Source organism: Tamandua tetradactyla, chromosome 6 (assembly GCF_023851605.1).
Source record: "Tamandua tetradactyla isolate mTamTet1 chromosome 6, mTamTet1.pri, whole genome shotgun sequence".
Lineage (NCBI taxonomy): Eukaryota > Metazoa > Chordata > Mammalia > Pilosa > Myrmecophagidae > Tamandua > Tamandua tetradactyla.
In genome coordinates, this window is record NC_135332.1 from 102195458 (window position 1) to 102222693 (window position 27236).

At 37.3% G+C, this 27236-nt stretch overlaps 1 protein-coding gene and 1 non-coding gene across 6 annotated transcripts in view; one reads left to right on the forward strand and one right to left on the reverse strand.

Moving 5' to 3' along the window:
* TOX (thymocyte selection associated high mobility group box) overlaps nt 1-27236 on the reverse strand; it is a 350259-nt gene that overhangs the window by 100459 nt on the left and 222564 nt on the right. The window lies entirely within an intron of this gene.
* On the forward strand, nt 1349-1419 carry TRNAS-GCU (transfer RNA serine (anticodon GCU)). Its single transcript has one exon. It is a non-coding gene; the product is annotated as a tRNA-Ser (tRNA).

Below are 27236 nucleotides of genomic sequence, written 5' to 3' on the forward strand. Positions count from 1 at the left end.
GCTGACTTTAGGATTGGAGTAGGAATGCACAAGATGAAAGTGGAACATCTTGCAGGGCCATAAAGTAAGAAAGTGCTCAAAATAAAAAAATAAAAACAAATACCGTGCACACACAGAATAATGGGGGTTTCCCAAAGGAAGATGAGACAGAAGCTGAATGAAAGAGTTCCTAATGTCCAAAGCTAGAACAATTTAACCGAAATAAATAAAATAAAATAAAAATATTTTTATTTATAACACAAAGTATACAAAAATTTATGATTTATTATAATTTAAATATATAATAAGTTTATAACACAAAGTATACAGTAAATACCCATGAGTCCAAACTTATAGAAACATGAAACTGAATAATTAAATAAATGGGGGATAATAGACAAAGCTGCCTGCAGAAGAATTTCAAATAATCTATGTAGATAGTCACAAGTTTATTGTTTCCCCTCCCCAAAAGACATTACCCAACTCGAATTGTGATAAAAACATCAGACAAATCCAATTGAGGAACATTCTATGAAATACCGGACCAATCCTTCTCAAAATTGCCAAAGGTCATATATCCAAGGATAAGAGTTTACTCATGAGTATTCCAATGGCTTTGCGAAAGCCACAAAAAGTTTTGAAAGGAAACTCAGTGATAATATCTATAAATTAAAACATATATATTCTTTGTTACTAATACCAAATGCTCCATTTTCAATGGCATAAGCACACTCTTGGTACTATGGTACTCAAAGCTGCTTCTTTTGCTTGGCTAACTTAAATATTGATTGAATTATATTATATTACCCAAACAAGACCACAGAAAAAAACAAAAACACAAACATGTTGTTGAGTCATTAGATTTGTGTAAAAACTATGTAAGGCTTATTCAATCCTTGGAAAATTTTGCTTCTATTGCCACTTCTCCATGGAAGACCACTGTATATTTTACAGTCAGAGAAATTTGGACCAAAGGAAAGTTTCTGGAAATAAAAATTCAACAAATCTTTAAAAATGGACAATGCTTAAAGGTGATGGGGCATTACTGATGATTTGCTCTCCCCAGACTTATCCCCCACCTTTTTTTACTGAAATTTAAATGGACAAGTGCTATGCTACCAGAGAATGCAGCCACATCCATTCTTAGCAGCCATTCTCAGGAAGACTCTATTTTATTGTGTTAGCAGTGCTAATTGCTCCCTATTACCCTGCCATAATATTTCTCTTCTAAAATAAATAATTATGAAACATTGGGACATCAGTAACAAAAAAAATTGTCAAGGCCACAAAAACAAGGAAAATCTGAGAAACCTTCATACCACGAAGAGCCTCCGGAGACAGGACAATTAAATGTGATGTGGTAGGCGGTACGAGGGTAGTTCAGTGGTAGAATTCTCACCTGCTATGCGGGAGACCCGGGTTCGATTCCCGGCCTTTGCACCTCACAAACAAACAAACAAGTAAACAAAGAAAGGTAAAACCAATCAAACAAAAATTCAACAAATGGTGCTGCAATAAGGGGATACTCACATGGAAAAAGAATGAAATGTGACCTCACCATACAGCGTACCAAGAAAGAAAAAAATGTAATGTGGTATCCTGGATGTGCGCCTGGGACAGAAAAAGGATGTTAGGGAAACACTGATGATATCCAGAAAGAGTATGGATTTCAGTTAATAATAATGTATCAATATTGGTTCATTAAGTGTGAGAAACGTAAGAGGCTACTAATGTAAGCCCTACTAATGTAAGAGGCTAATAATACGGGAAACTAGGTGTGGGGTATATGGCAACTGTTTGCACTAGTTTTGCAATTATTCTGTAACTTTAAAAATTAAAAAAATAAAAGCGTATTGAAACAAAAAACTGGCCCAATTTTACCGGCTAATCAAGAATGAGGTATAGTAAATTCACACACCTGTTTATGCCTGTTCTGTTTGCTAATGTGATTGTAAGATTTACTTAAATATTTTATCAACTGGCTAAATATGCATGCATGCAAAAAGAACTCTTTAGATAAATTAAGATTCAAGCTCTGGAAAGAGGGAATAAAGATATGTCATTAAAACTTTAAAACTTGCTGCTTAATCCTGACAGAACGATACTGTCAAAGACTATGAGAAATATTATAAAAGCCAATAAAGAATTTTCCCTCAGATTGCCTCACAAGGATCTTTAGCATCCTGCATCATTTTAATGAAGTTTCAAAGAGAAAATTTTTATCACCATTTTATAGCTGTTTTTTTAATACTACACAGAATACACACAGAGCTTCAGAGATGGACCCAAATACTAAGAGAATGCCTTGGTCCTAACCCAGAAAGGAGTAGTCACGTTGCACGTTTAACTGCCTCTCTAACCAAACTACCACTGTGGCCTGGTCTTCAGAAATGAAAAAGGTTCTTCTAGCATGTAGTAGAAATCCTTGGCACGTTACAATCTCATTTTCATGAACCCAAATCTGTCTGAGAATGTTAGAACTGGGTTTTTGTCACACTCCCCTAGGGTTTACTGGGCTGGCATTTGATAGAATCGCTCAAAAGGTGATAAGCTTCTACCAAACTGGCCCCTTTCAATCTTGTTTCTTGAGGGAGACTCTCAATGCAGCTGAAAAGCTGCCAGAAGTTCCCTGAATATTGGATATTTCTCCTCCATCATCTAGTTAAGGCCAGAGCCCAGAAATTGCTTGAGTGCCTTGTCCCTTCTGAAAGGAGGGACAGTCTGAATACCAGGAAGCTTTTCTCACCACGATGGATGAGGGTCTATTGTTGACCAAGTGTGACAAAGAGCTAGACCCTGTATTAATCACACTGAAAGCAAGCAGACCTCCAGTGTACTCCTTTTACCTGGCTAGTGAACCTTCCATAAGGGATGGCATTCACTCTACCAGATTTCTAAGGGCTCAAAGTGTGTTGACCAGCTCATCCAGGCTTTTTCATTTCCCCCCAGGTTTTTTAATTTTTTCATTGAGAAAAATCTTCACACACATACTTTCTATACATGGTGTACAATCAGTGGCTCACAATATCATCACATAGTTGTGTGTTCATCACCATGATCATTTTTTAGAACATTCGCATCACCCCAGAAAAAGAAATCAAGAGAAAAAAGAAAAACTCATACTTACTGTACAGCTTACCCCTCCCTCTCATTGACCGCTAGTATTTCCATGTACCCAATTTATTTTACCCTCCCCCCCATTATTTATTTATTTATTTTTATCCATATTTTTCACTCATCTGTCCATACGAGGTAAAATTTTTAACCTTGGTATTAATAGTTTCTTTAGGGAATTTTTTTTTAGCTTTCATAGCAATAGATGAGTACCTTTTCAGAACGATGGAATTTTTATTTTGTTTTGGGGAAGGAAAAGAGTGAGGGATATTTTAAGTGTATATGTTAGTTGGTGGTAGGACCATATGCGCTCCTAAGAACAATTTGGCTTCCTAAAACTTTTTGTGAGCATCCAGGTAATGCTGGCTACTGGATTCACCTACTGGAAGCATTTCTGAGCCAAGATTAGAAGGTTAGAAGTGAGGAGAATCACATACTATTTATCTGTGGGAGAGTAGTCTATTTGTATTTGTCTCAATTCCTAATAGAAAGATGTTCCAAAAATCTCAGTGGATATTGCAAAATGCTGATAGCCAAATTAATTTTTAGCCCATCGTAATTTAAACCACTGATCTTATGCCATAAAAAAAACCTTTAGGGATAGAAAAGAATGCTGCAAAGGAGGCAGATGTGTAGGGTACCCAATGCTAAAAGCTTGCGAATCCCGTTATCACTGAGGGCTTTGTAGATTGTGTCTTTATCTTTTCCACCCTGAGGGCTGTATCTAAACACTTGAGACAAGGATTCTTGCACTGCATTTGTTCTAGAAGTCAGCTGGCATATAGAAGGCCTTTGATGAAAAAGTGTATTGACAGGGAATTCACTCTTGAAATGTTCATGAGAAGAAATCCTAAAAACCCACAGTAGATGGTGCCTTTCAGTTGTAAGGTTTAACCTTTAGGAGGCAGTAAAAGAACCTTTCTGGTGGTGACCTGTGTCACTGCTTCCATGTCACCTGTGGGAAGCATACTAAGGAGGCCTGAAATCTCACCCATCCCAGACATTTCTTTTTTTTTTTAAATTGGTGGTGGGTAGTGGTTCTTCACAGGGCCAGTAAGCATCTACTGCATTGACTCTGCTGGGCCAGGAATTCATTATCCTTAGGAATTGTTCTTCAGCCACTTAAAGGCCTTCAGGAGGGAAGCACGTTATCCTGGGTTTCCCACCAAGGGAAGAGCATACCAGGATACACTAACTTCTACTAACTTTTTATATTTTCCTCTCTGTCGTGAAGTTTCTCAAAGATTTTTTTTTTTTTTTTTTGGCATGGGCAGACAATGGGAAATGAACCCTGGTCTCCGGCATGGCAGGTGAGAACTCTGCCACCGAGCCACTGTGGCCTGCCCTCAGGATGCGTTTTTGAGTTCAGGGATTTTTTTTTTCCATGGCAGGCTCTACAATAGTCTAGGCTCTGAAAAGTGATTATCACTTAGAATAGTAAAACAAACTATAAAGTATAGCATATAAACTCAAAAAGGCTCTGATTTACAATTTCACAGCTATACATTTGTATAATTTAAACCAAACTTCTACTGGTAAAATAGCTTTCATATTTTCGGTGATATTTTTTGCCAACTGATTTTATATACAGTGAGAGAAAAAGCAAGAAGGCATGAGCACAGGGCAGGGCTAATGTCCTGGGGAAAGTTCTGTAGGGTCAGAAGAGTATGATTCAGCCCTAGGCTTAACTATAACTGGTGCGACCACTGCCAAACATAGATCCCTGGGCCTCAAGCTTTGCTCTCTGAAGACCAGATGATCCCTGAGGTGTTCTGTTCTGGGGCTGTAGTAAAGCAGATGTATATTCATGAATGACACAAGAATGAATAAGAAGCGTTCCATCTGTAATTGCTGCGTATGAAAAGCAGATCTTGTTCTTAAATTTTTCTAGATTATTTTTTCTTGTATACTTGAACAATCCCAAATATTTAATGAAGCTTCTAAGAATCTCATTTTTCTGCCCGGTAATAATATTTGATTCATAAATTTGGTAAAGAGACATATTGCATAAACATTTTCACAAAATATACAATGTGTTGCTATAGCTTTTTTTTTTTTTTAGGACGCTAAATCCCATCACGTAGCAATATAGATACTAATTTTACTATTTGTGTAGAAAATGTCTATATATAATTATTTTATCACACTACATTTCATCATCAGAGTAAGGTTACTGGAGACAGATCCTGGGTCTTGGTAGGGCAGATCAGAATGTGTCCTGATTCGCGGTAGTCTATATTTCTGAGTACCTTGAGTGGGATGCTTTTTGAGGCATTCATTAGTTTAGATCAACGCAATTCTCTATAAACTGAAGGAAAAAAGAAAGAAAGCAGGCCACAGTAAATATATGAAGTCAGCCATCATCTTTCCCATCTCGGTTTTAGTTACTTTAATCTGATTGCTTTCCTTTTAAAGTGCATGTAATCATTTTCACCGAGCTAATGTGGTTTTGAAGAAGATTAGAAGGGGAATCACATGAGATATGGCTTTCCCTGGAGGGGCAGGAAAGACATGAAATGCCTCCCTATGGGCAGCTAGTGGGTAACATAAAAGGTCTGGGCATTTAAGGAGCAGAAAAGAAGGGCACTGTAAAGGCTGGAATAAAACTTGCGTCCAATTAAATCTATTCAACAAATATTAGTTGAGTGCCTGTGTCAGTCAGGGTTCTGTAGAGAAACAGAATCAACAGGAGAGATCTGTAAATATGAGATTTATAAAGGTGTCTCATGCAACTGTGGGAATGGAAGAATCCATGGTCTTGCCTCCAAAGTTATTTCTACTTCAATCTGTCTTTTTTCTGTCCCTTTTAGTTCAGACTAACCATGGTTCCATTTATACAGATCCCACAACACTCTTGTTGGTTTTCTATGCAGTATACTGGGATCCTACCCATCAGACCAAAGGACTGTTCACAAATCCTTTCTGGAAAACTCCACCTCAAATCCTTGCTTGTCCTATAATAACTGACTGTCTCCATATTCAGTTAAATCCTCATGTGGGGCACTATTCTTTGGGGTTCCCCTTTCTGGAAGCCCAGAATTTTCCAGATGACCAATTGCTGGTTTCTTTGTACCCAAGAGTTCAGTTTTCAGTTTATCCCTTTCCTGTTGCATTTCACTATAAACGACAAGGATCAGCCAGACTACATTTTCTACATGTCTACCAATGTTTCCTTCAAAGCAATTCAGGCCTTCTCTATCAAGCTCCTCACAATTCTTCAAAATCTTTCCGTTATTCATTTAAAAAATCATTCCAACTGTTCAGTATTTGCAAACTGCATTAGCACCCCACTTTTGGTACCAAAATCTGTTTCAGTTTGCTAAAGCTGCCAGAATACAATATACCAGAGATGGATCAACTTTTACTGAGGGGGTTTATTTAGTTACAAATTTGTAGTTATTCAGAAGAAAGGAAGATTGCTTTCATCTGTCTTTCCCTGTCACATGGGTAGGTACGTGGTGGATGTCTGCAGAGCTTCCCTCCTGGCTTCTGGGTTCCAATGGCTTTCCCCAGGGTGATTCCTTTCTGCATCTCCAAAGTCTGGGTTTGAGCTCTGAGTGCTGAGATGAGATATGCTGAGCTCTCTTCTGACCTCCCTCTTTTAAGCCTCCAGCTAATCAAATTAAACGTCACTCATTGTGGAAGGCACACCTCTTAGCCAACTGCAGATGTAATCATTCATAGATGAATTTTACATGCTGATGATTTAAGTCCACAATAACAGAACAACAGGGCATCATCACTTGGCCAAGTTGATACCAAAACCTAACTACCTCAGTGTCTAACAGATGCCAGACCCTCTGCTGGGTGGAAGGGGACAGTTATAATTTGGGCTAGCCCATCCTGCTTTGAACAACTTTTCAGACATGCAGAGAACATTCCAGATTTCAATTTGTAAAGTCCCTTCAGTATATTATATTTTGAACTTTTAGGTATAGGCATATTAGCCACAGCTTTGAAGTGAACTAAAGTGAAATGATGTTGAATTGAAACCATCATAAATGCTACTGAAATATTTATGGAGACTGTCTTTTGCCAAATCGATTGCATTTATAGAATGATTTATGGCCTAGCTCCTGAGAATTCAGTTTATAAAAGGACTCACTTGGAATCAAATTTCACAATTGTATTCTTCCATATGCAAAGATTTTCCATATATCTTCCTTTTTATTGAATTATTACAAACATGTATCTAGAGGGGGCTAGGGCAGCATTAAATAACATATGATTTTAAAATAATTGCCACATATACATATAGAAGAGCTTCAGGTGATCTTTATACATTAAGAACAGCAATGGAACAGTGACATGTAGTTTAATATAATACATGCTTCAAATAAGAAAGCAAAATAAATGCACAAATGCTGCTAGTTATAGTAGCGCTAAGTGGGAACATGTCCTCCAGCACAATTTTCCCTGAACTCCATTGGTATACCCTACTTTAGAGTAAATGTGATCATTTTCTCACTCTCATGATATAGAGCATCAACCAGCCTTTTTAATAACCCTCAAACCTCACTGCTGTTTGCACATACGTTTAATGAAACCACAGCTGTGAATGTAATCCAATAATGCTCACACAACAAAGATATATGTAGTCAAGGATCTGAAAGAATGTCCTCTAGGTTAGATTCAGCATTGCTTATCTTGTACTTCTCAAAACAAACAGTCTCTTCAGACAGAGAGAAAATATATATCTGTCACCCAAAGCAAATATGAAGTCATGCAGTGTATTGAAATGCGTGAGCCTATCAAACACTGTTTAATCCCAGCAACAGTTTCTGTAGCATTGCAGAAGGAAATGGATATTTGGGGACAGTCTCCATTTTTAAAAAAAAAGAAAAGAAACTGCATGAAAACTCTCCAGTTGATTTTGCCTGCTCTCAGTATCTTGCTCTGATTGTTCATGGTAACAAGGATGGCAAATATAATCCCTTTAGGTTACCCAGTTCTACTTCCAAGTGAGCAGCAGAATGAGGGAATCAAACCCTGATGGGCCAGGTACACAAAGGTTCCAGCAGCCACATCACACGCAGTCTCATTCTTAGAGTTTTAGAAGAATTCAGGTCTGATGCTTGCCACTGAAGCTTTCATGTTGTCTCGTATTGACAAATGGTACCTTCTTTCCCCTTCTGGCATAGTAAGGTGGAAATGGGCTGTGACACAAATATAAGCAGTTCTTGGAGGAAGAGGAAGAATCTAGAGTCTCCCTTGTCCTCCCTAGGTTCAAAACAACATCAAAAGAATGGGAATTGCAAGTTTGGTCTCTGTGGGAAACTCATGCAAGGTTCTTTTAGAGACTACACTCCTATTACATGTTTACTTAAAACCTAAAGCTACATCTTTTGCATGTCAATGAAAGTTTACAACTTTAGGTCTACCATATTTCTTCTTAACTATCCTTAAAGTCAGTGGGTTTTACCCACTTTTCTTTTTTTAATTTGTTCTGAAATAATTCTTCAATCCTTGTTTGAAAATAGAGAAACTGTCAATCAAATTCCTTTTCACAACATTAAGGTAGTGTGTTCTTGGCCTAACACAGCCAGCTTGGTTTGTGTTTAATGAGAAATCTATTTTTCTCAACATTTTTTGAGCCTTGTAACATTTCCAGGGCCTTTCTGTAGCTTCCACCTCTCTGTGGATGAAAAGGAAACAGGCCTTTGAAAAAGGATTTTTTGGAGAATGTTATATTGCTTTGCTAGTACACAGATCTTTATATAATAATTGTGTTTGGGCAAATGCAACAGAAAGAAAGTGAATAAAATCTCATTTCCATTAAGAGCAACACTCATGTGCAAAGGCATCCAATTAGAATTCCATAGAATTGAAGACGCTTTGATATTTGGTATAAAAATCACACTAGAAGACTGGCATGATAGCTAAGCATTTCTGGGTTTCTGTATGATTTATTTTAAATAGTTTTGTCATAATGGCTAAAATGAAATATCAATTAGTGTATGTAATTTAGAAATTACATTCAAGACTTTCAGAATTTTCCCCTAGAAGTCACAAGCTCTCCAAACAGAATCCAAATGAGCATATGCTGATTTGAAGCTGTTCTGCACCCCCAGAAAAGCCAAGTTCTTCTACTCCAGTCTTGTGGGGCCAGACCTACTGTTGGGTGGGACCTTTTGATTAGGTCATTTCCATGGAGATGTGACCCACCCGATTCAAGGTGGGTCTTAATCTTTTTATGGATTAAGACAGAAAACAGAGAGAACACAGGCAGCAGAGAGATGAAACCAAGACAGACATTTGGAGATGCTAAGCTAAAAGATGAAATCCAGAGTCTGCTCTGGAGAAGTAATGAGGAACCACAGATGTTTAGAGAGAAACTGCTGGAAATAGAAGCTGAGAAAGCCATTTGAATCAGAAGCAGAGAGAGAAGGACAGCACACATCACCACGGGCCTTTCCATGTGACAGAGACCCCAGACACCACTGGCCTTTCTTCAGAGTTAAGGTATTTTTCTCTCGATGCCTTAATTTGGACATCTTCATGGCTTAGGACTGTAAACTTGTAACTTAATAAATACCTTTTATAAAAGCCAGTCCATTTCTGGTGTATTGCATTCTGACAGCTTTAGCAAACCAAAACAGAGCATTACTACATTTCAGAAAAACCTCTCCAATTCCTACTGAAAGACCAAAAGGAGTCACCTAATTTGGATGGATTGGAGACCCAATATACTTTTAGTCATAGTTATTACATCAAACAAATGCACTTTATTAGAAACGAGTAAAAATATGCCCCAAGAGTGCTCAACCATGTAATGTAGCCATCTAATAAATTCTTTACTGCGGCTGACTAATCCTTAGGGAAATGCCACATAATGCTCCCCAGCAAAAATCAAGGGACTGGATTTTAACAAACAAAACATTTCTTACAAACAAAATGAAATAAAGCCTTGGGGTCTGTCATGGTTAGGGACAGGTGTCAACTTGGCCAAGTTGTGGTACCTGTTTATCTGATTGGGCAAGCGCTGGCCTGTCTGTTGCAATGAGGACATTTCATAGGATTAGGTCATGATCATGTCAGCTACATCCACAGCTGATTCCATTTGTAATCAGCCAAAGGGGAGTGTCTTCTGCAATTAGTGATGCTAAATGCAATCATGGGAAGCCTTTTAAGGGGACTCAGAGGAGACAGGTTCCATTCCTGCTTTGGCTGGTGAGCCTCTCCTGTGGAGTTCATCCAGGCCATCCATTGGAGTCATCAGCTTCGCAGCCTGCCCTGTGGATTTTGGACTCTGCATTCCTACGGTCACGTGAGACACTTTCATAAATTTTATATTTGCAAGTGTTCCCTGTTGATTCTGTTTCTCTAGAGAACCCTAACTAATACAGGGTCGGAGTTGACCAAATTACAAAACAACTGGGAGTCTATCAGGTCTAGTGTCTATTAAAAAATCCCAGCATACATATTTTAGTTATCCGATCTCTAAGAACTAAAAAACATTTTCTTATAGTGATTTCCACACTAGCCATCATTCAGTCATGGAGGCAAACCATTTATGAGACTTCTCTTTTTACTCTTGCACTAGCAAAAAAATGGATTAGAATCAATGATCGATATGTTTTATTATGTTTGGTGTCCTTTTAAACGGATCTGATCTTTCTTGACCATCCAAAGAGAAATCCATTTCTGAAGAAAACTAATGTAGTTTACACAGTGACTGGCCTTCATGAAGAGATTATTCCTGGGGGCAAGAGAAACGCAAAAAGGAGGATGCAGGAGCCCTGACGATGAAGGGAAGGACGGTGGTATGTAAGTAGGTTGGTTCTGTCTACCCCAGAAGTCAGTTCCAAGGAGGCAAAATGGTGCTGGGGAATAGAAAAATACTGGATTCTGCCAGTAAAATCAGTTTTTACCACTGAGGGGCAATGGCTGAGAGCAAAAGGCAGTGAGGGGGTGATTTAATATCTCCCAGCTAGAGTTCCCCAAATTTAAGATGGGGTGTATCAACCCTGCAGAGTTGTGGGGATTAAATAATAAATGCAAAAGGTCTGGCATATATTAAGATCTTAATAAATGGTGACTATCACTATTATAGCCATTCGCTGGAAGGGTTTTTAATAAACTTAAGACTTAATTTTTATAAATGGAGGGAATAATCATGGGACTACACCTCAATGGTGGCAACTGGATATCCTCTTAGCAGACACTGGATGGGTTATTAAGTAACAGGAAAGGCGGGCATTCTCTCCCTTTCTCTGAATTTTTGAAGATGGGGAGTTAGGGGCTACATGCTTGCCACTGGAATAAGACTCTAAAACAGAACCATACCATAATAGAAGGAAAGAGACAGGTCTGTGAATGGACTGGGATGCTATGTGAGCTTGCACTACAGCAACAAGTGGCAAAGCACTTGCATGGACCTGAGACAGCCTTTGAATCTAATTACAAGTAATACTGCTACGCTATCCATCTAATTTACTTATATTTTAATGGGGCCTTACATTGAGGAGAATCCAGTGGGTATAGGGGGCATACTGAAAGGATGAGCCTTACCTTTTATCAATTCAGGTGAACATATTAAAGGTGGAGCCTGATGCTGATAATAAAACCAACAGAGTCATCCATGAGTAGCTACCCTAAAATGTGCATCATATGCCAACTAGCCTCTAAAGGACAAATGTCCCTGAGTGATTAATTTATTCAACAAATTAATTATTTCAATTCTTTTACCCAGAGGAGGCAGGGGAGGGGGTATGTCAGATGGGTGAAGGCATGGCAAATCGAGCTGTAAAGATATACAACGTGATACCCAAACTTTAGGATTTCACTACCAACAAAATGTTTTTAAATTGATGGAAATGACAGAGATTCACCAACTTTTAATGTTAAAATGGTCACATTGCAAATATGAGTACTATCTCCTTATCACCATCTCATAAAAGCAAGGACATACTAACACTAAGGAATCCAGAAGAACATCTCTGGTTAAAGAACTGTCCTTTAAACAGAATTGCTTTTGATTTATGAAAAAAATTCTTAGGTTTCCCTTATTTCATAGTGAAGAGCAGTGAACACTTTAGAATTAACTACCACCCATTCTTGTATGGACCCATGAGATTTACTGATTTGAAGGCTAACTTTATGATCTAGATCAGGAAAAACAAAGTGTTCCCTAAGCCATCATTTCGGGAATACAGCTGTTATCATTATTATCCTATTGATGGTATCATGTCAGCTAATCTTGAAAGGATCCTGTACGGTGGACAGGAAGGGCCAGTGCTCACACACAATCCCAGTGAAGCTGGATTCAGCTCTGCTCTGCAGCAGGAGAGGCCTCTGAGGATACTGATCAAGATATCAGACTAATTCCACTAGAGACTGGCCCATTTCCTTCAAGAATACTCAGCTCAATGTCACTATGGTTTCAGGGGGGGGAAAAGGCCGGTTCATAACCACTGTTCTGTATTGAATTAGAAGTGGACTGCTTTGCAAAGTGTTTGGGTGCACGTTGGAGAGATATATCCGAGAGATGTTCCAGGATGTATGATGGTGATGAGAGAGAGGTTTAACTAAGAGTCTTTCAACTGTCCTATGCAAATGTATTTAATGATGGCATCTGAGAAATATCCACCCCAACTGGAAGTTCCACTATGAAGGTATAGTGCAACAACATCTGAGATGCAAAGATCCATTTGGGAATAAACTATTGAATAAAGGGAAAGGTGATTAAGTGAGAGACAAAAGAAGTAGGGGAAGCTTCAATGTCACATCCTAACTGACCTGCTTTGCAGTTTTCTTTATTTTATTCGGTCTCATTACTTTCTCAACAAAGTCACTCAGCACTTATACTTGCCAGGAGTGGTGTCAGGCTCTGGGGATGCAACAGTTACAGACTGTGAGGCTCCATTTGAAGTCCCTGCAATCTGTTTGATGCCAAGCTTCTCCATCACCTAGGCTGCATGTCACCAGGGTGTGGTGGCCTTCCCACCCCAATCTCTTGGGCCTTAATGTCCTCACCAATAATATAATAACAAAATGGACTTGATAACAGAATCTATTTGATTTCTTTTAGATCAAAAGTGTTGCTGCTTGTAAGTTCTATTATTGCACTCTATTCTTCCAGCAATCCCCATTAAAAGCTTAAAAAAATTATATATTAAAGCTTTAATCCTATCTTGAAATAAATCATTGTGATAGCTTCATTGAATAAAAACTACCATTTTAGAACCCGACATTAATCACTTACCAAAAAGCATCATAATCGCAAACTTATTTATCTAGTTTAAGAGAGAAAGTGTACAATGTAGGATTTCCTTAAAAACTGTCCATTTGGACATTATTTTTTGAAAAAATTCCACTGACTATACAGAAAGGACGACGTGAAACAGGCCACAAATTGAAACCTCGGAGAAGACATCTGATTGACTTGAAAAATAATTGGTATCTTTCCACTTAATCTACATTAATGTAAACAATAAATCTTCTCTTAAACAAAGATTGTGTGAATCTTCATTTATCTTTTATGACAGGAGAGCAAAGGTTGCAGTTTAATGAATGGAAAGAAGCAACAAGGTCAGTTTTAAAAGCCTCTGAGGTCAAATGTCTGACATCACTGTACACTAACAACAACAACAAAAAAGCCCTAACATGGTAATTTCTATTTTAGTCAAACCACCAGAAGCCAGCTGAGGCTTTAAATAGGAAGAAAGAAAACACCGTAATTAAGTAACACAGAGACAAGTAATCGGAATGGCAATCTTTTTGTAGACATATTCGGCAGCATTTTAATGGGCTTGAATAAGGTAGATTTTAAAAATTATTTTGAAGTATTAAGCTTTGAAAGCTGACAACAAACACTGGCATTGATAAAGGGTCTGGAGAAAGAAAAGCATATACTTTTATTTCACATATGCATTGATTTCTCCCCCCACCCGACCCCCAAATGGAAGACCCCTGTCATCTACAGGTTATTTGTACACCAAAGAGCTGCTCAGGGTCATTAATAACAGTGGTAAACTGATCATCATTCCAGTGGAACCTGGCAAGTTTCTTTTCAAAGTGGATCCTAATGTATTGATGCCTATGAAGTTCATTACAGCAGTAATAAATCATTAGTCTCTGCAAAATGATTTATAAGTTAGTTGAAATGCATTACAATAGACTGTTGGAGCTTCGCAGGCAGAAGACAGCTCCCTCTTTGGTGCTTCTACTAAAATTGTGAGGGCTTCGAATAATTAAACGCCATCCCCACCATGTAACTGAGGTTGCCTTGTTTGATCAAAAACCAAATTTTAGTTCAGCAGAGCCTGAGTCTTACATTGAATTCAGACTTTCTTTATAAAAGTTCAACAAATTATGTTTATTTCTTCTATGATGTTTCCGGTGACCCTTGCTATTTAAATTTTTTTTAGCCTTACCAAGTAATGTTTAGCACATTTCTAGTCACAATTACTCCCTTAAGATTTTTTGCATGCATAATAATATGCACAGCAAATACTTTCCTAAGCATTTAAGAGTCTAAACTTACACTGCAATGAAGGGATTGAAAGCTAAACCTGGGCTGACATAATTTTTTTTCCAAACACATGTAACAGTGCATCCTTAATAAGCCTAAAATGCTTTCAAAAGCTTAAGATATGTTTGCACTCCAGAGAAAGAGGGGGCATAAGTCAAAGTTAAAAACTTTAACATTTTTTTTTTAAAAGAAAATAGGAAGGGCTTTCTCATAGTAAGGGTAATTCAACATTACAACAGAGAAATGGATTATAAATGACATCTATTTGTTTAGTTTGGTGTAGACAATGAAATACTTTGGATTAACTATTGGGTGTTTTAAAATTTGGTTTTGTATTCTCTATCCTTCCTATGGTATATTGGGAAATAGGGCAAAAGGAGTAATTTCATGGTTATTACTGTCTGACTCCAAATAAACCACTTAACTTTTTTTTTTTTTTTTTTTTTTTTTACTGCAGTGGCTATATTTGGAACCTCCCTATTGCTAATTCCATTTCAAGAGACTTTCCAAACAGTCTCTTTTCTGGATAACTTTAAACTATTTGCCTCTTGCTATATCACCCATTTCTAGTCACACAACCTATGAACTTGTTTTCACCAAATGAGCCTGCTCAGATGGCAGTCATAATTTATCTGGGTATCATTGGTGTTAATATGTTAGTGCCGGTATGCCCAGCCAATGCCAAATATTGTCATGACAGTTTCCAGTGGTTTACTTGGTTAGTACCAGTCCTTAGCCAATGCAACTGTGACTGATTGTTTTCTTACTGTGACAAGACTCCACAGGCCCATGGCTGACAAAAACCATTCTGCCCTGACATGCTGCAGGTTAGTGTAGATATATATAATCAAACAAAAGTATATAGTGTACTGTAGTGTGCATGCTGGGTTGATAGACTGAGGATCATGGCTAGATTTCAATCCCCAAAGTCTGTGCCTCAATGAGGCCTTAGACTATGACCTTGTACATCTTGACTGTTACTCCATTAATTTACAAATAATATATCCTGAAACCTCAATTAAAATGATTTCCTAGAGTTGGACATTTGCAACAATATGGGATGTTTCAGTTTGAAGCTATTTATGTACCGCCAGAAAAGAGATGTTCTTTAATCCTCATTCAATATTGCTGGATGGGACCTTTCTAATTGTTGCCATGAAGATATGACCCACCCAATTGTGGGTAGTAACTTTTGATTAGATGGTTTCCATGGAGATTTGTCTCTACCCATTCAAGGTGGGGTTGCTAGTAGAGCCCTTTAAGAGGGAACCAATACTGAAAAAGCTTTGGAGCAACCACAACCAACAGAGAGTACTTTGGAGATGAAGGAGGAAAACACCCACAGGGGAGCTTCATGAAACAAGCAGCCAGGAGAGAAAGCTAACAGATGTTGCCACATGTCCTTCCAGCTGAGAGAGTAACTCTGAACTTCACTGGCCTTTCTTGAGTGAAGGTAACCTCTGGTTGATGCCTTAATTTGGACTTTTTCACAGCCTTAGAACTGTAAACTTGCAACTTAATAAATTCCCCCTTTTAAAAGCCCTTCCTTTTCTTTTCTGGTATATCACATTCCAGCAGCTTTTATAAACTAAACCGTGGGCCTTGTTGGAATATCAAGGAATGGCTCCATTTACAACCCAACCTTCAGATTGAGACCGTGAAGATGACTGCAAGTGGACATCTCAGTGTTTTCACACACAAGTACATATGCCACACTTTATTCTTAGTGATTGTCCCAAAGTGTATTCTACTAATTGATTCCTACTGGTATATCTAAAATAGGAACTCTTCAGAGGAGTGCACATGTCTTTACTGGGTATGTTCCATTTAGAAATTCTCAAATGGACTCAGTCTTCTCTGAGCTGAATTCTGGAATCCTACTCTCTCACCTTCACACACCTTACGTTTTTAACTCTTTCACTTCAGAAAGCACCAGATTAAAGGACGTTATTGTAGACATGAGCAACACGAGATTTAATTTAAATTATGACAAGTCATAGTTATTTTATCAAATTGTTTCATACATCTATTATATTCTACTGCAAATTGGAATGGTTGAAAATGTATCCAGAAGGGAAATTGGATATCCTGCTGGTAGGACATCAGAAGAGTGACATGTGCCCTGTGCATATATGCGGCTGGAATGGACTTTTTTTCCTACATGAAAAATAATGACTTTTAGTGCTCACCGGACAAAACAATGAAAACATACTCCTCAAATAAACACTTGGAATGACAATAATGTTTAAAGTTATATATTTCTTTTTTTGTGTCTGTATTCAAATTCCCTTATGGTTTGTAATAGGTTTTCAATGGCTTTTCTTGGGCTTTACAAATATATGATAAAATTACCTGCAATTAAGGACAGTTATTTTACTTTTTCATATCTTTAATTTATTTCTTTTGTTTGATTATATCAGCTATTACTTCCAATGCTGTCTTAGGGAGCATCTTTGTCTCATTACAGCTGTAATAGGGATGATTCTAATATTTCCCTTGTGAAGAGATGGCTGATATTTTGCTAAGATAAATGCATCTCATCACAAAAGGATCCCAACGATTCCTATTTTATTAAATTTAAAAATCAAGAATGGGTCTTGACTTTGTGAAATATTTGTATGGAAATGATCACGTAATTTTTCTCCTTAGATGCATTAATGAATTCCCTAAAATTGAGCCATTCTTACCTCCCCTGGGATAAAACCGAGTTGGTCATATAAAGACCAACAGAATCGTCTTTTTACTACATTACGACTACTGTGAATTACATTTTCTCTACTATTTGGTGCATTTTATGTACCATGAGGGAAAAAGAGGTGATGACCCATATATAATGGTTCAGAAATAAACCCTCATGTCCATGGGCAATTTGTTTTTGACAAAGGTGCCAATTCCTCAATGGAAAAAGAATAGTCTCTGCACTAAATGGGATTGGGAAAACTGGATTGCCATATGCAAAATCAGGAAGATGGTCCTGTACTTAACTCAAAATTGATCAAAGACCTAAATATAAAAATTAAATTACAAAACTCCTAGAAGAAAACATAGGGAAACACCTTTAAGACCTTGTGTTAGGCAATGGTTCCCTAGACTTTACACTAAAAGAAGAAAAAAATAGATAAATGGGGCATAAAAATTTGAAACTTTTTGTATATCAAAAGACTTCATCATGAAAGTAAAAAGACAACCTACAGAATGGGAGAAAGTATTTGAAAATCACATATCCTAAAGGGATTAATATCCAGAATGTATAAACAACTTCTATAATTCAACAACAAAAGGACAAGAACAACCCAATTAAGAAATAAGCAAAAGATTGGAATAGACATTTCTTCAAAGAAGATATTTAAATGGGTAATAAGCACATGAAAGGATACACAACATCACTGGCCATCGGGAAATGCAAATCAAAACCACAAGACCCCATTTTACACTCATTACATTGACTACTATTCAAAAAACAGAAAATTACAAATCTTGGAGAGGATGTGAAGAAACAGGAACACTCACTTATTGTTAAATGGTGAATGTAAATGTAAAATGGTGCAACTGCTGTGGAAAGCAGCTTGGCAGCTTCTTAGGAAGTTAGATTTAGAATTACCATATGGCCAAGCAATCTCACTTCCAGGTATGCATCTGAAAGAATTGAAAACAGGGACTCAAACAGATGTTTGCACACCAATGATCATAGCAGCATTATTTATAATAGTCGAACAGGGGAGGTAACCAAAGTGTCCATCAGAAGATGAATGGATAAACAAAATGTGGTATATACATACAATGAAATATTATTCAGCTGCAAAAGGGAATGAAATTCTGATGCATGTTACAGCATGGATGAGGCTTGAAGACATTATGTTGAATGAGATAAGCCAGACATAAAAGGACAAATATTATAGGATCTCACTTATTTGAAATGAAATATACAAATTCATGAAGTCTAGACTATGGTTACCAAGGGCAGTGTGAGGGTAGGGAAGGAGGAGCTCGTTTTTAAACGGTGCAGAGTTTGTCTGGAGTGATGGAAAATTTTGGTAATGGATAGTGGTGGTGGTGGTACAACATTGTGAATGTAATAACATCACTGAATTCTATAACTGAAAGTGGGTAAAAAGGAAAATTATAGGGTAAAAGGGAAATTTTAGGTTGTATATATGCCACCAGAGTGAAACCTAAAAAAAATCACATAGAACTGTGTAACATTGAACACTATTGTAAACCATGAACTACAGTTAATAGAATATTATAATACTATTGTTTCATCAATTGTACCAAAGTTACTACACTAATGTAAAACGTTAATAGGGAAAATAAGGGAGGGGATTTATTGGAACTCTGCACGATTTTTACTGTAAATCTACAACTGCTTTAATAATAATTTCTTAAAAGTTAAAAAAATGTACTTGGTCATGATATATTCATACTTGTACTTTCTGTCTGTCAATATTTATTTACCCTTTTGGGTCATATTCATTAGTGAGATTAGCCTCTAGTTTTATTTTATTTTTTTGTGTGTGCAAGTCTTTTCAGGTTTGGTGTCAGTATTATACTCAGTTGATAAAAAAAAAATGTTGCAGTCCATGCCCCTTCCCTTATTCTATGGAGCAGTGAAAAAGTATTGAAATTATCTTCTCTGTAAATATTTATAAAAATTCCTCTTTAAACCCCCCTAGACATGCTGCTATTTTTACTGGAGGACAAATTTGATAATTTTCTCATTTTCTTCTTTTCTTATCAGTCTGTTTTGATTTTCTATATCTTCTGGGATCAGTTTTTTATAAATACAGTTTTTCAGATTTTTCTTTCAAATTTTTCAAATTAATTCTTTAAAAATTGAGCAAAGTAATTACTTATGATCATCTTAACTTTCTATATCATTCTGGATTCATTTGATGTATTTTGTGCTTTCCTCCTTTTATAACCAATCTATTTTATCCCATCTTCAAAAAATTTTATTTGATCACTTCTACTCTTTTCCTTTTTCCTACTTGGTATTGTCTGCTTTTGTTTATTATTACTTTCTTTTGCTTTTCCTAAATTTGTTTTATTGTTCTTTTCTAACTTACCTAACTATTAAATTAAACTTATTTATTTCATTTTTATACACTTTATATACCAAACTGACATAAAGGATTTAAGGCTATGAATTTTCCTATACTTCATAGATTCTGATAAATCTTGTTTAATTTTCATTTTTTAAGTATGTATTAAACCAAATAGGACATATAATAGCAGAAAATATATAAATTATAATGCCTACAAGAAGCATACCTCGTAATAATCACTTAGCAATAATCATAACAGGAAACGTGCAAGATATATAAGAAAACTCTAAAACACCAGACAGGCACAAAGGAAGATTTGAAGAAATGGAAATACATATTACGTTATTGCCCAGGATTGTGGCAAGCTAGAACCAGAAAGGTACAGATATTGGGGGAAAAGAACAGCCTTGCTGACACCTTGATTTTCCACTCGTAGCTTCTAAAATTCTAAGGCAATAAATTCCTGTTGTTAAGCCAACTATTGTGTTGTATTTGCCATAGCAGCCTGAAAAACAGAAAGAACAGAATGGAGGAAGAAGACATGATTTAACACCTTAATAGCATCACTCCAAGCAAGAGATGGTTTCTTATTTTTGTTAGGAACCTCTTCAGTTGGGGTGGAGGTATTTAGAATGGACAGGATCTGGGTCTTCAGTGTTTCTTCATTTTTTATGGCATGTCCCAGAGGCAAACTTGGGCATTCACACAATGATGGGGACAATTCCAGGATGCACACAGTTCTGAATAAGGTGAGGGACAGTGAGAAAGCAATGCATGTGGATTCGTGCTCCTTTGAAAGTGTCCCACAGCCACACAAAAGCTTGGTGGATGCAGGATTCAAAGCACTGAATTAAAACTGAGAGACATGTAAAAATCACACATGCTAACAAAATTTGGTTCAGATGTAGCCAGCACGTGTTAGTTTCTTGGCTAAATGTATGGATTGTATTGCTTTCATGGGGTAGACATCGGAGAAATGCTATTTTGAGATTCTGTATCTCAATTGTTTTTAGGTCTCATTTCTGCATTGATTCTGTATGACCCTGGGCAAGTCACTTCATCTCCTAACTCCTTGAATGACTTAACTATAAAATGAGGCCCCTTATTGGTCATGAGAGTTGGAGGAATTCTGAGGAACTAATCATTAGAATAGCAAAGATCTAAGCAATGAAAATATAAAATATTACAGAACGCTGTAATTATCTAGGCTCCAATATAACTGGAAGCAGATGAATTTGTTGGTCCAATACCATATGTTTCAGGCCAAATAAAAGTATAAATACAAATAAATTGTCTTTATATTACTCTACTATATTGCTTTATTTATTTTGCTCCAAATGCTGTTTAACCAAGCAGTCTAACAATCTAACTGCTTTGTGCCCACATAAATTTTGTAGAGCTAGAATTTTGCAAGGGAATCACAACACCTTCAAATTGCTTCTAATTATTATATTCATACATACACACATGTACATACATATGCGCGTAGGTGGGGGGACCTACACACTGGGGAAATTTGAGTTCGCAACAATTTCATTCCCATCTTTGGCTGGCTAGAAAGAAACGTTTTTCTGTTTTTCCCAAAGATATTATCTGTCTTCTTAAATTATTGCCCATTACCAGATGATATTCACTATTGTAAAATAGTATTTTCATAAAACTGAAAATATAATTTTAAAACCTATAGCACATAACTTCTTTTAATTCTCATTTATATAAATTCATTTTTTTAATTTGCTACAAGTTCAGCACATTATTATCCCTTTTGTTAATTTTTTATTTTGAAATAATTTCAAACTTACAGGATAGTTGCAAAATAACACAAACCCTATATTTTTCCCCTATATTTATTAAAATAAACCCTATATTTATTCCATACCTCAGATACCCAGATCCACCAATTTTAACATTTGCCATCTTTAACTCCCCTTCCTTCCTTCCTTCCTTCCTCCTTCCCCTCCTCCCTCCCTCCCTTCCTCCTTTATTAGCTATCAATTTGCTGAACATCTAAGAGGAAGTTGCACATGTCATATTCCTTGAACCCATAATACTTCCATGTATACATCCCATGAACAAGGATATTCACTTATGTAATCATCTTAAGTGGTTGCCAGATTCAAGAAATTTTTTTTTTTTTTTTAACATGGGCAGGCATCAGGAATCGAACCCGGGTCCTCTGGCATGGCAGGCAATCATTCTTGCCTGCTGAGCCACTGTGGCCCGCCCTGATTCAAGAAATTTAATGCTGATATAAAGCTTACATTCTATATTCCAAATTTTTCATATGTCCCAACACTGTCCTTTTGGGCCTTCTCTCCTCCATTCTTATATCCTATCCATTATCATGTACTACATTTAATGGTCATTCTCTCATGTATTGCATTTTAGCTTCTCTTGTTTCTTAAAAAAATGTAGACACAGATTTATAATGTAAATCTTCCCATCTCAACTGCTTCTATGCATACCATTTAATCACATTCACCATGCTGCAATATCCTTCCCTCCATCTGTGCTGGTTTGAAACTGTTATGCACCTCAGAAAAGCCACTTTCTTTTAATCCAATCATGTGAGGCAGGCATGTTGTTAGATGGGACCCTTTGATTAGGTCATTTCCACAGAGACATGACCCCGCCCATTCAAAACGGGTCTGAATCCACTTAACGGAGTCCTTTAGGAGAGAGAAACATTTTGGGGAGAGCTCAGACAGAATGCCACAGGAGATGCTAAGCAAGAACCTACAGAACTTGAAGGATTCAGAACCTGGAGAGAGCCAAGAAAAGCTAAGAGATGAAGTCCAGAGTGTGCCCCAGAGAAGCTATGACAGTACCCACACATGCTTAGAGAGAGAAAGCCACTGGAATCAGAAGTTGAAAGCAACAAACTGGAAACAAAGATCAGCAGATGCCTTTCCAGCTACCAGAGGTATTCCAGATGCCAGCAGCCTTTCTTCAGAGTCCAGGTGTCATCCTGTTGGTGCCTTAAATTTAGACATTTCCATGGCCTTAGAACTGTAAATTTGTAACCTAATAAATCTTCTTAAATCAAACCATTTCTGGTCTATTGCATTCTGGTAACTTTAGCAAACTGGAACATCATCCATTATTATAACTTTCCTTTCATCCCACACACAACCCCACATTTCATTTTGCATCAACTTTCCATTGCCCTTAACCCCATCCCTGGTAAACTGGACTCTACTTTTTGTCTCTGAGTTTGCATATTATATGAGATCTTCTTGGTGGTTACCCTGGCGCTTAAATTTAACATCCTAAATCCATAAAAATCTCATTTGGTTTGATTCCAATTTACCAACTTGAACAGTCCACATAAACTACGTCCCTAGACCCCTCCCTCCCCCACCTCCATATAGTTCTTGCCACAGATTATGAATTTATACATTAACAATCCCAAAACACTGATTTATCATTATGCTTTATGTATTTGACTTCTGGATCCTGCAGGAAGTAGAAAGTGGAGTTATACACCAAAATTATAATAGTATTGATATTTGTGTTTACCCATGTCACTGCCTTACTGGAGTTCTTTATTTCTTCATGTGGCTTCAGTCAATTGTCTAGTGCCCTTTCCTTTCAACCTACACACCTCCCTTTAGAATTTCTTCTGGATCAGCTTAAGTGGTGACGAACTCCCGCAGCCTCTGTTTATCTGGGAATGTTTTTAATTTCTCCCTCATTTTTTTTTTTTATATTTTTAATATTTTTATTATAAACAATGAACAAACATGCATACAAACATTCTTTTATATATATATATAATTTTTTTAAATAGCAAAATAAAAACACCAAACAAATGGAAACATTCTTATTTTGATCCTTCGGTTCTACATATATAATCAGTAATTCACAATATCATCACATAGTTGCATATTCATCATCATGATCATTTCTTGGAACGTTTGCATCTATTCAGAAAAAGAAATAAAATGAAAACAGAAAAAAAAATTATACATACCATACCCGTCACCCCGCCCTTTCATTGATCACTAGCATTTCAAACTAAATTTATTTTAACATTTGTTCCCCCTATTATTTATTTTTATTCCATATGTTCTACTTGTCTCATACAAACATTCTTTTTTTTTTTAATTTTTTTATTAATCAAAAAAAAGAAAAGAAATTAACACAACATTTAGAAATCATTCCATTCTACACATGCACTCAGTAATTCTTAGTATCATCACATAGATGTATGATCATCATTTCTTAGTACATTTGCATCGATTTAGGAAAAGAACTAGCAAAACAGCAGAAAAAGATATAGAATGTTAATATAGAGAAGAGAATTAAAATAATAATACTAATAATATATATATATATATAAAAAGGAAAAAGAAAAAACAAAAACAAAAGATACAAACACACAAACAAACAAACAAAAAACCATATTTCAGGTGCAGCTTCATTCAGTGTTCCAACCTAGTTACATTACACTTAGGTATTATTGTGCTGTCCATTTTTGAGTTTTTGTATCTAGTCCTGTTGCACAGTCTGTATCCCTTCAGCTTCAATTACCCATTGTCTTACCCTGTTTCTAACTCCTGCTGAACTCTGTTACCAATGACATATTTCAAGTTTATTCTCGAATGTCCGTTCACATCAGTGGGACCATACAGTATTTGTCCTTTAGTTTTTGGCTAGACTCACTCAGCATAATGTTCTCTAGGTCCATCTATGTTATTACATGCTTCATAAGTTTAGTCTGTCTTAAAGCTGCATAATATTCCATCGTAGGTATACGCCACAGTTTGTTTAGCCACTCGTCTGTTGATGGGCATTTTGGCTGTTTCCATCTCTTTGAAGTTGTAGATAATGCTGCTATAAACACTGGTGTGCAAATGTCCGTCTGTGTCTTTGCCCTTAAGTCCTTTGAGTAGATACCTAGCAGTGGTATTGCTGGGTCGTAATCCATTCTGCCATTCTATGTCTTTTGATTGGGAAATTCAGTCCATTAACTTTTAGTGTTATTACTGTTTGGATAATATTTTCCTCTACCATTTTGGCTTTTGTATTATATATATCATATCTGATTTTCCTTCTTTCTACACTTTACTCCATACCTCTCTCTTCTGTCTTTTCGTATCTGACTCTAGTGCTCCCTTTAGTATTTCTTGCAGAGCTGGTCTCTTGGTCACAAATTCTCTCAGTGACTTTTTGTCTATAAATGTTTTAATTTCTCCTTCATTTTTGAAGGACAATTTTGCTGGATATAGGAGTCTTGGTTGGCAGTTTTTCTCTTTTAGTGATTTAAATATATCATCCCACTGTCTTCTAGCTTCCATGGTTTCTGCTGAGAAATCTACACATAGTCTTATTGGGTTTCCCTTGTATGTGACAGATTGTTTTTCTCTTGCTGCTTTCAAGATCCTCTCTTTCTCTTTGACCTCTGACATTCTAACTAGTAAATGTCTTGGAGAACGCCTATTTGGGTCTATTCTCTTTGGGGTGCGCTGCACTTCTTGGATCTGTATATTTAGGTCTTTCATAAGAGTTGGGAAATTTTCAGTGATAATTTCTTCCATTAGTTTTTCTCCTCCTTTTCCCTTCTCTTCTCCTTCTGGGACACCCACTACACGTATATTTGTGCGCTTCATATTGTCATTCAGTTCCCTGATTCCCTGCTCAAGTTTTTCCATTCTTTTCCCTATAGTTTCTGTTTCTTTTTGGAATTCAGTTGTTCCATCCTCCAGTTCACTAATTGTAGCTTCTGTCTCTTTAGATCTACCATTGTAGGTATCCATTGTTTTTTCCATTTTTTCTTCTTTGTCCTTCACTCCCACAAGTTCTGTGATTTGTTTTTTCAGATTTTCTATTTCTTCTTTTTGTTCAGCCCATATCTTCTTCATGTCCTCCCTCAATTTATTGATTTGGTTTTTGAAGAGTTTTTCCATTTCTGTTCGTATATTCAGCATTAGTTGTCTCAGCTCCTGTATCTCATTTGAACTATTGGTTTGTTCCTTTGATTGGGCCATATCTTCAATTTTCCGAGCGTCATCCATTATTTTCTGCTGGTGTCTGGGCATTTGATCAGATCTCCCTGGGTGTGGGACCCAGCTGGTTGAAAGGTTTTTCTGTGGAATCTCTGGGCTCTGTTTTTCTTTTCCTGCCCAGTAGGTGGCGCTCGTGGCGGTCGTTTGTCTGCGGGGCAGTCGGCCCGGGAAACCGCGCGTGGAGGCGGGGGTCGCTGGCCGTGGCTTGGGGGAGTGCCGGTCCAAATTGCCCAGCTGGCCCGAGACGCCAAGCGTGACGGGAGGGCCCCGCTATCCAATGTTCCCAGTCAGACCGGGGAGCCACGTGCGTGGAGGGGACCCCAGACGCCAGCCACCCCAGCCGGGAAAACGTGCACCCCTCGGGTATCTCACAGCAGTGGATTCTCCCTACCCGTTCAGCCGTTCCAGAATGGGGTACGCTGTCTTTTTTGGTCTCTGTCGTGACTCCGGGAGCTGTTTTGTATTGTTTCTGTTTCTTTAGTTGCTTTTCTGGAGGAGGAACTAAGACCCGCGCGTCTTACTAAGCCGCCATCTTCTCCGGAAGTCTCTCCCTCATTTTTGAAAGATAATTTTGCCTGATACAAAATTCTTGGTGGGCAATTTTTTATTTCAACACTTCAAATATGTCTTCCACTGCCATATTGCCTCCATGATTTCTGGTGAGAAATTGGCACTTAATCTTATTGGGGCCCCTTGTATGTATAAAGTTGTTTCTCTCTTGGTGCCTTCAGAATTCTGTCTCTATCTTTGGCACTGGAAAGTTATTTAACTATAATACGATCCAGAATGGGTTTATCCTGTCTGGCATTTGTTAAGACTTGAACGTGTATCTTCATGCCCTTCATTAAATTTAGGAAACTTTTCAGCCATTATCTCTTTAACTATTCTCTCAGCGCCTTTCCTTTTTCTCCTTCTGGGACGCCCACAATGCATACATTAGTACACTTAATGATGTCCCACCCATCCCTCAGGGTCTATTCACTTTTCTTCATTCTTTCCTCTTTTTGCTTATCAGGCTGAATGGCTTCAATCATCTTATCTTCGAGTTCACTGCTTCTTCCTTCTGCCAGCTCCAGTATACTGTTGAGTCCCGCTAGGGAATTTTTAGTTTTGGTTCTGTGATCTTCAGCTCTGTTTGGTTCCTTTTCATAATGTCCTTATGTTTTTCTCTATCATTTTCCTGATTTCCTTGACTTTTTGTCCATGTTGTTCGTTAGCTCTTTAAGCATATTTAGGATGATTTTGTAAAACATCTTTGACTGGAGTGTCCCAGGCTTTATGCTCCTCACTGATGGTTTCTAATGCTTTAGTCTCCTTTGCCTGCACCGTCACTTCCTGTTCCTTTGAATATTTTATGATCGTTTGTGGAAAAATGGACACTTTGATATTTTAATGGGTTAACATGAGAATTTAGATTCTGAGGCATGTCTTCCTTAAGCTTGTATCCAACTTGTGTTAAGAGAGAACTTCCCTTGAATGTCAGGAGCTCATGGGGAAAAAACGGGAAAAGAGGAAACACCTTTCCCAGTCTTTGAAGACTCACCTGTGTGAGTGTTCCCTTTCAGAGCTTAGCCACACAATTGATTTAGAGTATAGCTCCCGGCCAACGGGTAGGGG